The sequence below is a fragment of the Ctenocephalides felis genome, unplaced genomic scaffold (assembly GCF_003426905.1).
Source record: "Ctenocephalides felis isolate EL2017-DRISC unplaced genomic scaffold, ASM342690v1 CF-g0.4_SCAFFOLD_00980, whole genome shotgun sequence".
In the NCBI taxonomy this organism is placed as follows: Eukaryota; Metazoa; Arthropoda; class Insecta; order Siphonaptera; family Pulicidae; genus Ctenocephalides; species Ctenocephalides felis.
The window spans coordinates 174,943-190,520 of NW_020537134.1; positions in this window are offsets into that span (position 1 = coordinate 174,943).

Sequence of the window (15,578 nt, forward strand, 5' to 3'; positions counted from 1 at the left end):
GCAAAACATTATTATTAATATTCTCATTGTAATAATTATTAATATTATAACTGATATTAATTTTTATAGTATTTTATAATGAAGCAACAGCATTAAAAGAAATTAATAAACGGGCCTTTGTACTACCTTGCGGCACACCATAATTTAAATTTGCGACCTCGGAAAACAATAAATTCTTAATCAGATATTATTTGAGAAAAACTAATGGTGCGTAGTGTAATACAATTGTAAGTGCTAACATTGTTTCAGATTGTTATTATATTTCTTATAACTCTTAACCATTCGATTAGTATGAATGATGTGCATTTGTATATATTTATATTATATATATAATATATATATAATATTTTATATGACATATGTCCTGTCCTCCTATCGACAAAATAATTCGATTCCAAAAACCAATTCCAAATTAATTTGGAACGTTCCTGTCCCCCGACTGGGGCGGAGCACCCTTTGCGATCGTAAATGTTGCACTTTCATTTATTTTCGAAATAAAACGAAATAACTTCAATTGAATTTAGAAATAAATAGAAAAAAACTAAAAATCGATCTTTAGAAATAATATTTGCTTGGTGGGAATATGTGAGGTTATGTATACTTGGGTAAAAAAAATAATAGTTGATTTCTTTTGCGATTTTGGAGTATACCGAGGTGCTGTAAGGCTTTATGATAATAGACATTGTTATAAAGTATTTTGTTTTGTACAAGATTGTTTCATACATTATTCATATTAATCAAATGGTTCAAAAGTTACAATTTTATAAAACACAAATGTGCTGTCCACTGAAGAAAAAGTATATCCACCATTAAACACTATTTTAAGTATATAGAGTTCATTTAGAGCAACATAATATTAGACAAAATTATGCAATATTTTAAGTATATAGAGTTCATTTAGAGCATTATAATATTAGACAAAATTGTGCAAATTTAATTCTAAACAAACGTTCCAAAAACACCACCCACATTTATCGGATGCTTTACGATCTATAAACAAAATACTAAACAAATACCCTTTTTCACAAAATGTAAAAATTTTTACTTTCTTAGGTTGGCACCACGTGTGTCAACGCTATCTTCACTCTGATCTTCTTCATATATAATTAACTAAACCTGTCCAAACCTTTCGCCATAATTATAACTATCAGTATATAATTACTCATTTAAAACTTCTGAAAGTTCTGAAAGTATCATCCACATTAATCGAATGGTTTACGATCTATAAACAAATGCACGTTTTTACAAAAATGTAAAAAATTTTTACCCTTTTCGGTTGGCACCCGGTCTTTAAACTATCTTCAGTCTAAACTTCTTCATATATAATCAACTAAACCTGTCCAAACTCCACCATAAATATAACTAATATTATAATTTTCATTAAAACTTCTGAAAGTTCTGAATCATCATCCACATTAATCGAATGTTTTTTTTTACGTTTTTACAAAATGTAAAAATTTTACCTTCTTCGGTTGGCAACATGTGTTAAACACTATCTTCACACTAAACATCTTTATATATAATCAACTAAACCTGTCTAAACTTTTCTAAACTTTTAACTATTATTATATATAATTATTCATTTAAAACTTACTCTGAGACTGACTTGTTGTATGAGAACCCCATGTCGATTTGTAAGTCGAATCTGAAACAAAATTAAATAAACAAATTAATTTGTTTATAATTAATTTAAACAATTTAGAATTAAACATAAACAATCAAATTGAGCAAATAGTTTCTCACACATGAGAAAAATATAACAATTAATCTGGGAACGTTTTTTGTTTTTATAAATCATTTTATAATAATAATAAAATAATAAACAATTTAAATTGTTTATATGTATACTAGATGACCCGGCAAACTTAGTTTAAAAAAGAGTGCGCGTAAGGATCACATGCGATTGAAGTAAAACTTATTTGCTACTGTACAAGATGACATTTAAGTAAAAATAAATACATCATATAACAATTTTGAGTATTGATATGAGTTTATCAGCAATATGGTAACATTCGTGATGCACACATTTATTAGTGTCAACCATTATATACATTTATATAATGATAAATTATAAATTATATATTTATAATAGCATTAAAAATATGTATAATATTTAAAAACAATAATGTAATTAAAGTCATACTTCAAATATGACATGATCGGTTTGTCATTGTAATTAGTATTTAGAAATGAACTTTCATTAAAGAAATTAAGTAATTGCTGATTAATAAATTCTATAATATTCGTTCACAAAGTAGATTATGTTAAACAACGCCTAAACAAATATTGTTTTCATAATTTCACTGACCATGTAATAATTGTGTTTGAAGAACTTCATGTAATTAAAATCAACATACATTCAATTACCGATGGTATTTTTTTTACTTTTTCGCTGGCGATATAATTTTATTCTTTGAACAGCTGTAATATCTGTCTTGCCTAAAAATATTTTCGATTTTAATAACTTCAAAGATTTATATAAACTACGAATAATATAGAAATAATTTCTAATCAATAAACTTACGTTTAGTACACGGCACAAATGTTTAATTTGTTTTATTATTTTTAAGGAACAGGATAAAATATTCTTCTAATTCAGGCATTTTCATTAAATCAAGATTTGTATTACGATATAACTTTAAAATGTTTATTCATCTATGCCGATTTCCTTGTCGATATCGGAATGTATACAACGTTGATGCCGGTACGCATACAACGACAGATCTCTATTCACATACACGAAAACTAATCACAATCGACGCGTATAGAAATGGTATCATCGAGAGCGAATGACGAATCATTGGCACTCGACTCTTATCTTATCGACTCTGAACTGTCGTAAAGCACTTCCGTTGCATTTGTACGGATTTACACCCCAGTCGCGCCTTAAGAAGTTTTACTTCAAAATATATTTAGAAAATTTTTAGTATTAAGTGACAGGGGCAACTTTAATTTTATATATTATATAATTCTGATTGTAGAAGTATTTGGTATATAAGTGAGAGGAGCAATATTATATGGAAAGTTTACTCACTGCAAACCATGCTAAATATAAATATTCAGGAAAAATACTGATCTAAAACTGATTTCATTTAAATTAGATTGGCACATTTTGATATTCAAGGTTTTACGCATTTTATGGTCTATTACAAAATAAGGGTTTATCGTAGGAATGTGAAAATTTAGGGTTTTGTATGAAAAAATTTAAGCTTTTATAATTTTCTTGATTAGAATTAACACTGATCTAAAAACTGAATAAAAATTCAGGCGCGATTTTAGAGTATACCGAATTGCTGTAGAACTATACAATATTAGACTATATTGTTTATTATTCAATTTTAAACATAATTTTCAAACAAAATATTTATATTAATCGAATTGATTTAAAGGTACAAGAAATATTATAATTTTATGCTCAAAAATGACGGTCAACGTTTCAAGATGGCGCATAACATAGATTCTAATCTATTTCCAAATCGATATTAAAGTATACCAAGTTGCTATAGCGCATTATGATGTTAAACAATATTTTAGATAATTTAATTTTGAACAAATTTGTCAAAAACATCGTACAATTTGATCACATGGTTTAAAAGTTACAGTACGTACTGTAAACAAATAAACTCACATTCATTGCCTATATTCAAATACAATTTTAAAGTATACCGACTTGCTCTAGAGCCTTGCGATGTTAATCAAAATTACTAAGTATTTAATTTTAAATAAATTCGTCGAATATTGCGTTCAAATCGGACTGACCGTTTAAAAATTACAAGATATATAATAAAAAAATGCACATCGTTATAAAAATTCCTTGAAAAAATCACTGGTGATGGTATCAACCACGATCCGAAACGTCAAATATTTAGGAATTAGAAAAAAATAAAAAAATGGAAACACTTCGTAACTATTTTTTATTTTCTTACCTGCAAACAGCATCGAAAAATTACTAAAATTCGACCTGGTCAAATAATCGGCCGAACTTTTAATATCCAACATTTTTTTAATAATCTTTTACCACAATATTTTTAAATTTATTTTTGAATTATTTTAGAATTTGCAGAAACGACTGTGCCGATCTGTTTATTAAATTTGTTAATGTCCAATCACACAACATCGTGGTAAAGAATCACAATAACATTCGATTATTTATAAATTATACAAAAAGTTTGATTGTGATGTCCCAAACAAGTCCATACTAGTCCCATACAGGTCCCATGAAGTACCCAAAAGAGACCAAGTTCAAAAAAATAGGAAAACACTTTTAATTCTTCACAGACACAATTTAAGTCCTAAAACAATTCTTATGACCCCACAGTGCACCATGCACATGTACACTAATCATAACCTTAAAATTGTACAAACAGAAACGTTATAACCTCAAAATTATCTAAAAACCAGTTACAACCGCAATTTTTTTAAAAAAATCACTCTAATGCATTTAAAAAAGTCACGCTACATCAATACACAACGACTTAATTTTTTTTTTAAATTTTTATTACCACTAACTTCACACTACTTATCGATCTTTACAATAAAAATCGATTAATTTATTATTAATTTTTTTCAGCAGATGTCGCCTCCGCAACGGCTGAAGCGAGAATGTGAGTGCACCCTAATACGAGCCTTGAATAAAATCAAGGGACAGGGCGGAGGCAGGGGCGGGGGTGAAACTTCTGACAGGGGTGGGGACACACCGGTGGGACTTTTATGACAGTCAAGCGAGAATTGATTGAGGTGGAAAATATGTTATGAATTTGATAGTTTTTTTTAAGTTCAAAATTTGTTTATAGGGAATTGATTGAGGTGGAAAATAGGTTATGAATTTTTAAGTTCATAATTTATTTCTTGTTTTAATTAATTATCGAAATAATATAAGCAAATAAATGGTTATTATAATAAATTGAAATGATTACAGCTGCTGAGCATAATTTGCTATGGCAACGCTTTGTTACAGTCCTTCATATAAACTGGTATTCAAAATGTTATGTATTTGTTGTACAGTCAGGCTTTTTAGATTTAAAACCTAACCTCAAAAACGTGCAAACGTTAAAAAGAAATGTTATCATAACTGCATCTTTCTGATGGCACATACGTGAATTTAGGTTTTATTTAAAAAACGCCTGACCGCACATCAAACACATAGCATTTAGACAATTTTTCTACCATTTTTTATAAAGAAATGGCGTTGCCATAACAACGTTATGTTACGGTATATTTTATCAGAAAAAAGGTCCCCAAAAAAAACTACGTTTTTACAACTACCAATAAAAAACCTGAAGATGTCACATTTTACTTTTTGAGTCGCATGATTCAATAAAATAAATTTAATTGATAAAATTAATTACAATTAATAAAGTAAATCAAGAATGAAGAAATAATAATTGAAGGAAATTTCTAGAATTTGCTGTACGGGTTGATTTTGTATGAATGATGTTTTGAACATTGTGTCATCATCAGTATATTTTGTTTCTGACATTTGAAATAAAGTGGAACAAATTGTGCAAAAAGTATAAACACTGATGATGAAACAAACCTATCCCGAAACGTGTGTGACTTCCATTGATTGTGTTGCTAATTATTTTTAATACTTTTTTATTTTTGTTTGTAATACTATCTTATTTTCAATTGCATTATCATTTTAAATCGGGTGCACACGACGCCAGAATTCTTGTGACATATTTTCTGTCAAGCTATTATCGTAAAGTGAGCATATTTAATCGTGAAATATGACTCTAGCATTTTATTATTTTATTTAATTGTTATAAATAAACGATTGGATTTATCCCAATACATATATGTTTTATGTTTACATTCCAGAAAAATTGACAGAAAATATGTCACATTAAATTCTGGCGTCGTGTGCACCGGGCTTAAAATGATAATTTAATTGAAAATAAAAAAGTATTGATAACAATTACTAATCAATGAAAATTACACACGTTTCGGGGTCGTTTTGTTTCATCATCAGTGCTTATAACTCATAACTCTTGCACAATAGATTTGCTTCATCATTATTATTCAATTTTTTTACTATTTAATTCTTATAAATATGAGATAAAATAATCACAAGGATTTATCTTAATCGAATACGATACATATATGTTTATTGTTCACATTGCAATAGAACAATTTCTTTGCACACGCACATCTGATAACAAAAACTTGACAGAAAATATGTCGCAAGAAATTCTGGAGTCGTCTGCACCAGGCTTTAGTAAAAATATTTCAGATTTTATTAATAGTTAGAACAGATTTTCCGGCTACGTTGGCAAGTATTTTTAATTTTCTTTGATGATGTTGATAATTTCTGATCGAAGCGTTTGCCTTAAAGTATTATTTCTTATTTGTTAAAAGATAAAATTTATTAAAATTATAATAATTATGATTAAACCCATAAAATTGTTTTTTTCCACTTTACTTTCTTAAAGCAATCAGAAATATTTAATAAAAAAAATTGAAGATAATACAAATTGTCTCAAAATAAAATTAAATTTAATAACCTTAAAGTTATAGTTATAAAAATAATTTTCACTAAAGATGAAGTGAAATTTTAATATGCTAAAAAAACCTTGTTCGATAAAAACTACTTTCCAACAATCTGGGGATGACATAAATACATATCCAAAACGTACGACACTTTAATTAATTATTTTTCTTGACGTTTAAAGAAAATAAAGTAATTTGCAGTCAATTAGTCATGTTCCACTTAATACATACATCTGTATGTACGCCTAGTATATATATATATATATATGTACACGTGAGACCTCGTTATTACTCACCCCCGGATTGAACCAATCAGATAGTGGAAGCGGCCACGCCCCCGGACATCCTATTGGCTAATAAACACCCCTTAAGGGATGTTTTCAACCGGCGCCGCCAGTGGGCGACGGCGGGTGATATAGAGCAAGAGGGAGGGAGATGGATGTATACGTATGTAGAAGGAGAGAGTAAGAAAAGAATATGTATTATGTATGTATGTATATGAATGAATTTAAAGAGAAGACAAATCATTGATACGTTTCAGTGTGTCATCATCAGTCTAGAAATCTTCAACTTTTAAGAATTTTTAACTTCTTGTAGGGTAAGTTATAGTAATCGCAAAAAATAGAAAATGAAAATTTTGGCATATCTTTACGTTTCAAAGGTTTCTGAACATTTTGGTAAACTTTAGAAAAAACGATGTATGTGTGGTTATGAGTGTGTGCATGTATGTGCAGATACAATTTTTTGTCTACGATTTCGAGAACACGGAGCAACCGATTTGAATGATTCAAAAAACACTCGATTCCTATTGATAAGAATATGTGCTGATTAGTTTTTTGCAGAGGCAAGTCAAGCCATTTTGAAGATACGGTGCAAAAAGTGACAAAAATGGTATTTCAGTTTTTGAGAGAACGGAACGTCCGCTTTGAATTATTCAAAAAACATTTTACTTGTATTGACATATTGAAGAACTGATTGAATTTTTGGTAAGACAGGTCCAGCGTTTGCGGAGATCTAATAAAAAAGTAAAAAATAATGCCATTTAACAGTCAAAAAAGATCATTAGGCATATGCACATCAAATTATCAGATATTTTATAGAGATTTTAATAATAAGCATAAATTTTGTTTACATTTTTATGGATTCCTTAACATAGCTTATCCATAAGACTGCAACGCGGCGCTTACGCGCTTCGATACTTCCACTTTCAGACAGCGATTGTTTTAAAAACAGTTCAAAATTTTCAAAATATAGAAAAAAAAAATTTTTTTGCAAAAAAGTCAATTAATAATTTCAAAATTCTCAAAAATCTAATTATTTCAAATGTTTTGAAGTTTTATTTTAAATTTTAGTTTTCGGTACGGGAAGTTCCAGCAATTTGCCTTAAGACACGATGCCATGCACCACTACGTTTCTCTTTTTTTACAACCAGATCCATGTTATGAGGGCGTTCAATTTTATTTTAGTATCCAATCCAGCTTCCATTTCGAATCACAATTTAAAGTAGAGCCAAGCTATCATGATTCCATACCTCTGATCCATATAGAATCATTGAAAAAAATTATTTTACGCTTCTTGCGATTGATATATATATTAGTTCCATTAACTGGAACTCGTTGTTTGTCATTCAGTTTCCTTTTCAAATAAGATTTTAATGTGAAGCCAGTCTATCGTGAGTCCACACCTCTGATCCATATAGAACCATGTTAAATTTTTTTTAAATTTATGCTCATAACCCTACTTTTCAGTATTTATGAAATTACAAAAAAATATGTATGGTGACATAAAAATTCAATATAAAAATCAGAATCATATGCGTTATCATTCTTTTAAGTCCGTACCTCTGATCCATGCTATCAATGATTTAAATTCATAAAAAACCTTTGAGTGCCTCAGAATATTCCACCTAATTTAAAGTTCAGTACCAAACTAACAATAACAAAATTAAATCTCTATCGTGTGACTTCTCCGCAGGAGGGCACCACTTATCGAATTAATATATGAACTACAGTCATCCCCCAAGTCAAAAAAAATAAAAATATTCCCACGATAATAATTCCACTGACTCGGCGCATATGTTTTTCCCCGACCCTCGATTTATACGACGACCCATTGCCGACCCTGACCCCGTAAGAAAGGACAGTCATTACCATTTTTTGTTCGTTGGTAGCAATGCAAATTAACTAACTTCAGTTGTGAATTAATAGTCAGTTGATTTTTTGATATAATAAAAAGATTTGCCTGAAGTTGGCAGTAAGCATGTATTGAAACGTTGGAAATGGATAGAATTTGAGAATTATTATACAAATTATGTTTTGTTGAGATAGATGAGAAAAATACTAACTAGTGGTGTATGTTATCGTGCCTTTAGGCAAACTGCTGGAACTTCTCGTAACATAATGAAATATTCAAAGAATAAAAATTAGAAAAAATATTCTTTGAAAAAAAATTCCTCAGAAGCAATCTTTTCGTCAATACAAGCAGAAAGTTTTTTGACTCATTCGAATCGGATGCTTAGACCTCTCAAAAACTGCCATTTCATGTCCGTATCTTCGAAACTGATAGACCTGCTTTTGCCAAAAACTAATCACCACTTCTTCACATCATTACGAATTGAATATTTTTTCATTTCACTATGTTAAAATATCATTCAAATTGGATGATATTTTAACATAGACCTACAACTATTTTTGTGTATGTTTGTACTTCTTCATTAGACCTGCCTTCGCATATATAACTAGTTGTGTCCTTTCATGTTTGTTGCAATGATATCCTTACCCTCTTACCCCCTTACCCCATGGACCTGCCTTCCGTAGTGTGTATGTGATTATATCGTTGTGTTGGTACCATGTGTCTATTATCATCGTACGTGTGAATCACTTCACCCCAATCGTGTATGTTTTAGTTCAAGTGTGGGACTTTTAATCCCTATCTGGTAACACTAAACATAATGGTCCCGAGTTAAGTGGTGCTATTGTCGACGGTACGATTACAGTATCGATGGACGATTAATTTTTTTTATTGACTTTCGAAATGGAAAAGGACACGATGGTGGATTAGGGATGGATGGGAGATGATGTTTATTGTTATATAATTAGGTAATGACATTTATGGACATTTTTTGCACACTCATTTACTTAATGATCAACTATGACACATATTGATATATTTTGCTGACACATATTGACACATCGCCTCCTGCTCTGGAGATTTTCCTTATCAACTTCCCGTAGAGTAAATTATAGTAATCGCAAAAAAATCGAAAATGAAAATTTGTATATATCTTTACGTTTCAAAGGCTTCTGAACATTTTGGCATACCTTAAAAAATGGATGTATGTTTTATGCGTTTATGTGTGTGCGCGTGTGTGTGTCTGTGTGCGGATACAAATTTTTGTCAACGATTTCAGGAACACGGATCAACCGATTTAAATAATTCAAGAATTCGATTCGTTATGATAAGGAAACGTGCTGATTAGTTTTTGGCAAAGGCAGGTCTAGCAGTTCCGAAAATACGGGGCAAAAAGTAACAAAAATGCCAATTTTGAGAGAACGGAGTTACGAATTTGAATGATTCATTGTACCGGTCTTTGTCAAAAAAACATTCGATTCGTAGTGATGGAGAGACGTGTGGATTAGTTCTTCACAAAGGCAGGTCCAGCCGTGGTTCAAAAACACTAGATTTATATTGATGGGGAGGAGTGCTCATTAGTTTTTGGCCACGGCAGATCCAGTCGTTTCGAAGATACGGGGTAAAAAGTAACATGAATGGCAATTTTGAGAGAACTGAGCGTCGATTCAAAAAGCATTCTATCATATTGATGGCGAGACTTGCTGACTAGTTTTAGGCCACGTTAGGACCAGTCGTTTCGAAGATACAATGTAAAAAGTAACAAGAATGGCAATTTTGTGTGAACAAAATGTCCGAATAATTCAAAAACACTCGATTTATATTGGTGGGGAGACGTGATGACTAGTTTTTGGCCACGGCAGAATCGGTCGTTTCGAAGATATGGGGTGAAAAGTAAAAAGAATGGCAATTTGTGAAAAGGAGCATCCGACTTGAATGGTTATATTTATATGCATTCATACTCAATTTTGCACATTTACATAATATGCAAACGTCCTCGCCTCCTGTCCTGGAAAATTTCCTTATTATATTTATATGATGTCAATATTTGATTGGTTGCTTGCGTACTACTAACTAATTACAAAAGTGCCAATGCAAGGGTTCAAATGTAACACAATATTTATAGTGTAAAAATTACATCCATTAAGAGTGACCCTAATTAAGAGCGACTAAAATTACATTCTCGTCACCCGCCCTAAGTAAATCTCCTTAAATTCTTATAAACCTATGTAAGCATCCATTTGAATAGAACTTATAATAACAAAATCCATATACTGCAGCAATCAAGGAAGATCTGCAGTCAAAAGAACGTCCTCGCCGCCTGCCCTGGATAAATTTATATATGTATCTATCTACCTATCCCTTATCCCGTGGGAGGTTTGTTTATGAATAAAAGCCACTCGACTCGAAATAACAGTCCGGGAGTTAACGACAATTTATTCTCCGTCCGTGATTTTTATTTTCTCCCTCATGACGATGATGATGACAATGCGACTCCATCGAAACGTGCGCCCTTTGTGAGCAAGCCGACTGAGTAATCTGTTGCCAAAATATTAAGGATTTTGAGAAATGGACTCTTTTTAGGTCGTTAATTTCTTTTTGTCGAGTTAAAGGGATTCGTGTGAAAAGGGGAAGAGGACACACGAGTGGGTAAATAAATTATTGTTCATTAGACTTTTGGTGTCTATTGTTTTTTTTTTGTTTATATTTGAATAGAACAAAAAATAGAAGATTATATTAATAACTTTAGCAATTACTTAGTGAAATTGATTTCCTGTTTGCTGGGCAGCAGGAGTTTCATTTCTTTTTGTCAAGTCCAGATTTAATTTGGTTGTTACCAGATCTCTAATATCTCATGATACGTGTCTCTTATTAGTACAGAAACGTGCTCTAAATAGTACAGAATTTACAAATAACTTCAGCTATTTCTTTAAACGAGATCCTGTTTGCTCGTCAGTAGAGTTCCTTTTTTTTCTAAAATAAAGTTTGATCATCAGTAGAGTCCTCTACCACTTTCATCATCAAATACCAATGTAGGTAATTTGTGAATCTGGTGCATATTAATTGTTACAAGATCAATACTAAGAAAAACATAATTGTATTGAAGTGTCGTGCCACCAGTATGACCATAACATCGTGAAGTCAGTTTCATATTGTTACCACCATGAGCATAATTTTATTGAAGTTAGCTTCATGTTAGTTGTTGCAGTCATGTCTCCAACATGAGCATTAACATCATAAAGTTAGTTTTATGTTAATTGTTACCAACATGAGCATAATTTTGTTGATGCTAGCTTTCTATTAGTGGTTGCAGACGTGTCACCAACATGAGCACACTATCAATAAGACAGTTTCATGTAGCATAATTTGCTTGAAGTTAGTTTAATATTAGTTGCTGCAGTCATGTCACCAACATGAGAATAACATCATGAGGGCAGTTTCATATTATTACCAGCATGAGCATAATTCTATTGAAGTTAACTTCAAGTCAGTTGTTGCAGTGATGTCGCCAACATAAGCATAACATCATGAAGTCAGTTTCACATTGGAATCAGGACGAGCATAGTTTTATTGAAGTTAGTTTCATGTTATTGTTACAGGATCAACGCCAACATGAGCATAATAATAAATAATAAAAGGCAGTATGCCCGAAGGCAGGTCCATGGTGCAAAAGCCACCACAAATAAATGATTCCCTTTCTTTTCGTCGTTTATCATTCCTATTACCACTATTTACCCCCCTCCCCCCTTTTATGTATTTTCCCTTCCGAACTTCTGCTTCCAGGCTTCTTGATCCTGCGCCTCGGCTTTCAGTTTCCTGTATTTTATCTTCTCGCATAAGTTGTCAATCATCTGCATTCTTCTTCTTCCCAAACCTTTCAGTCCTTCTATTTTACCCGCGACGAAGTTGTGCAAGAAGCACTCTATTTTCAAAACGTGTCCGATCCAGTTTCCTTTTCTTCTCAGGATTGTGCTCAGTAGAGTCCTTTCTCCGCTCACTCTTCTCAAGACTTCTTCATTTGTTATTTTATCTGTCCAGTTTATCTTCTTTGTGAGCATAATTTTATTTAGCTTCAAGTTAGTTGTTGAAGTCATTCCATCATCATGAAGTCAGTTCCGTGTTACTTGTTGCGCGATGTATACCAACATAAATATAATTTCCTGAAGTCAGTTACATGTTAGTTGTTGTGGTCATGTCACCAATATAAGCATAAAAATATGAAGATAAATGCAGTAGAGCTCAATTTATTTTTATCAAATCTTGATTTAATTTGGTTTTTAATAGAGCTCTATTATCTCACAGCCCGTGTCTCTGATCCTTACAGAAGGGTGTTCTAAATATTAAAGCATTTTTAACAATTCCTTGAATCGAGATCTTGTATGCTCGTCTGTAGTGTTTCTTTTTTTCTTTCTCAAAGTAAAAATGCGTAGCCTAGTATAGACTAAGTCGTGAATTCAAATCTCCACTCTGGCGACCTCACATCGGGCAGCAGCGATGTTGATTTTAACTGGAAATATAGATCAAAAATATGTTTGGAATTGAAAATTAGCCCATTTAAGGCACTGGAGTGTGAAATGGCAAAGAGAAATCTCTCACACACATCTTTCCTGAATCCAGTTGAAGTTTCCTGAACTCAGCTCATCGACCTACACTAGAGCAGTACCATTTATACCAATACATAAATATACACTTATACATTTTATACCAATCATTGGTTTTTGATTGGTTAAAAAAATTGTAGAAACGTGTGCTTTGACTCAAATGATGACTACTAGAAAAATAATTATTTTAAGTTCAAATTTGCTCATCAGTGCAGTACCATTTTTATTGATCTAATAAATATGTTAACTTATGCAAATGTCTCTATTATTGTTTACCATTGTTCACTTAAATCCATAGATGTCACTTCACCCAAACATGTAATTCCAATACCGTGGGATTAAAAATTATTCACAACAACTCACACTAGACACACAGAGGGTCACAATCACAACTGACAATCGAGATAATAATTATGTTATCAATATTTATTGTTCCCTTTTACCCTGGTCTCCCCTTGATACAAAACTTATGTCAAATGCCCTATTTATACATTAACATCGAGCGAAGTGAACTACTACTACCCAACCCTGGGGCGATAAAAATTAACCGGGGCACGGTGGCACACTTATTGAACGATTGTTACGTTTCGGGCCATTGGATATGGTCATCTTCAAGGGGAATAATAAAAATATATGGTAATAGATAAATAAGAATCTACTGGCTAAGGAAATAATTTTTTAGATTCGATTTGGACGTTCTCGCCGCCTGCCCTGGGTAAATCTCTTTGAATTAGCCCAAATAATATTGAATTTTAAATACCTTGTATATAAAATTCTTCTGTAATGATCTATGCGAATATACTCCTCCAAAACGATTATTCGGATTTTGATAAATCTTTCTAAAGTTTGTTAAGGGAAATTTTTAAGATGTATATGATTATAAAAATATAGTAATATTGTAGAAACAAATGGAAAAAATTGCATAAAACGATATGTCATTGTTTGGCATTGAAAATATTTGAGACATTATTTGGCATTTAGAACAAATGAAAACTGTCATCTGCCAAAAATTTCAATTTACTTGTGAGTCTAGACAATATTAGAATATGTATAATAAATTCATGACTATAAAGAAAAAAAATGAAAGGTCTACATTATTATTGCCGAAAAGCAGATGAGATGTGCCAGAAATTAAAATAATATAAGGTACAGTATATGTATGGCAGATTGAATGATACACATATGAACAGGATTTGACAAATTAATTCAGTTAAAATATGAAATTAAGTAATAATCAGGGCCGGTCCTACCTTGAATGCAACTCGAGTGAAAAATACGAGCGCACGTCTTGGTAGGCGCCAACACGAGATTTGGATATGAAATTTTCAATATAGTTTTTTTCAATATACTTCAAGAAATATATTATTTCTTTGCATCTTTTACTAATCTTTGCGCAATATTTTTAAAATACGTTAAAAATTTCACTTTATAACAACAAATGTAAAAATAAAAATGAATACATACAATTCGGCCCATACGATATTAATTAGAAGACGTTTAAGATGCAATTTTGGATATCTTAAATAATTAAAAATCAAATTAAAATAATCCAACATGAAGTGCCAGTCTTATGTTATGGTTATGTTTAAAAATGAAAGGCTATAATTTTTTGCTCTCTATGATTTGCTCAATAGAATAATGCCCAAAATAAATAAGTAAAATGTTTCAAAAGCCAAATATTAGTATAGTATATTAAAAAATTGTAGACGTGGGTACATGACAAGGTCTGTCGGGTCATCTAGTATATATATATATATATATATATATATATATATATAATACAATTCCGATAACAGGATCACCCTCTTTCCACGCGGTCGCGTTATCGCAACCGCATGACATGTGTCACACAATGGTCATGTCATGTCATGTCACCGTACTGACACGTCACTGATACGTGACACAATCCAATCTCGAAACGTATCACCTTGTCGCGTTTAAGTATTTCGATACGCTCTGGTGAACCCATTCATAGGAATAGGAATAGAAATATGTATATATATATATATATATATATATATATATATATATATGCTGTGAGCTGAGTTAAACTCCAACTGAATTCAGGAAAGAATAGAGTGAAAAATTTTCCATTGTCATTTCACACCGCAGTGCCCGAAATGGGCTCATTTTCAATTATAAACATATTTTTGATCTATATTTTCAAGTAAAAATGGTCATCGCTGCTGCCTGATGTCAGGTTGCCAGAGTGGAGGTTTGAATTCACGACCCAGTCCACACCAGGCAATGCATCACCCCGTTACGCTATTAAACCTAAATCATTTAACCTAAAATCAAATTTCAAGTAAATTGACATTTATGACAGATGACTGGTCTTACGAGATTATGAAAATTATA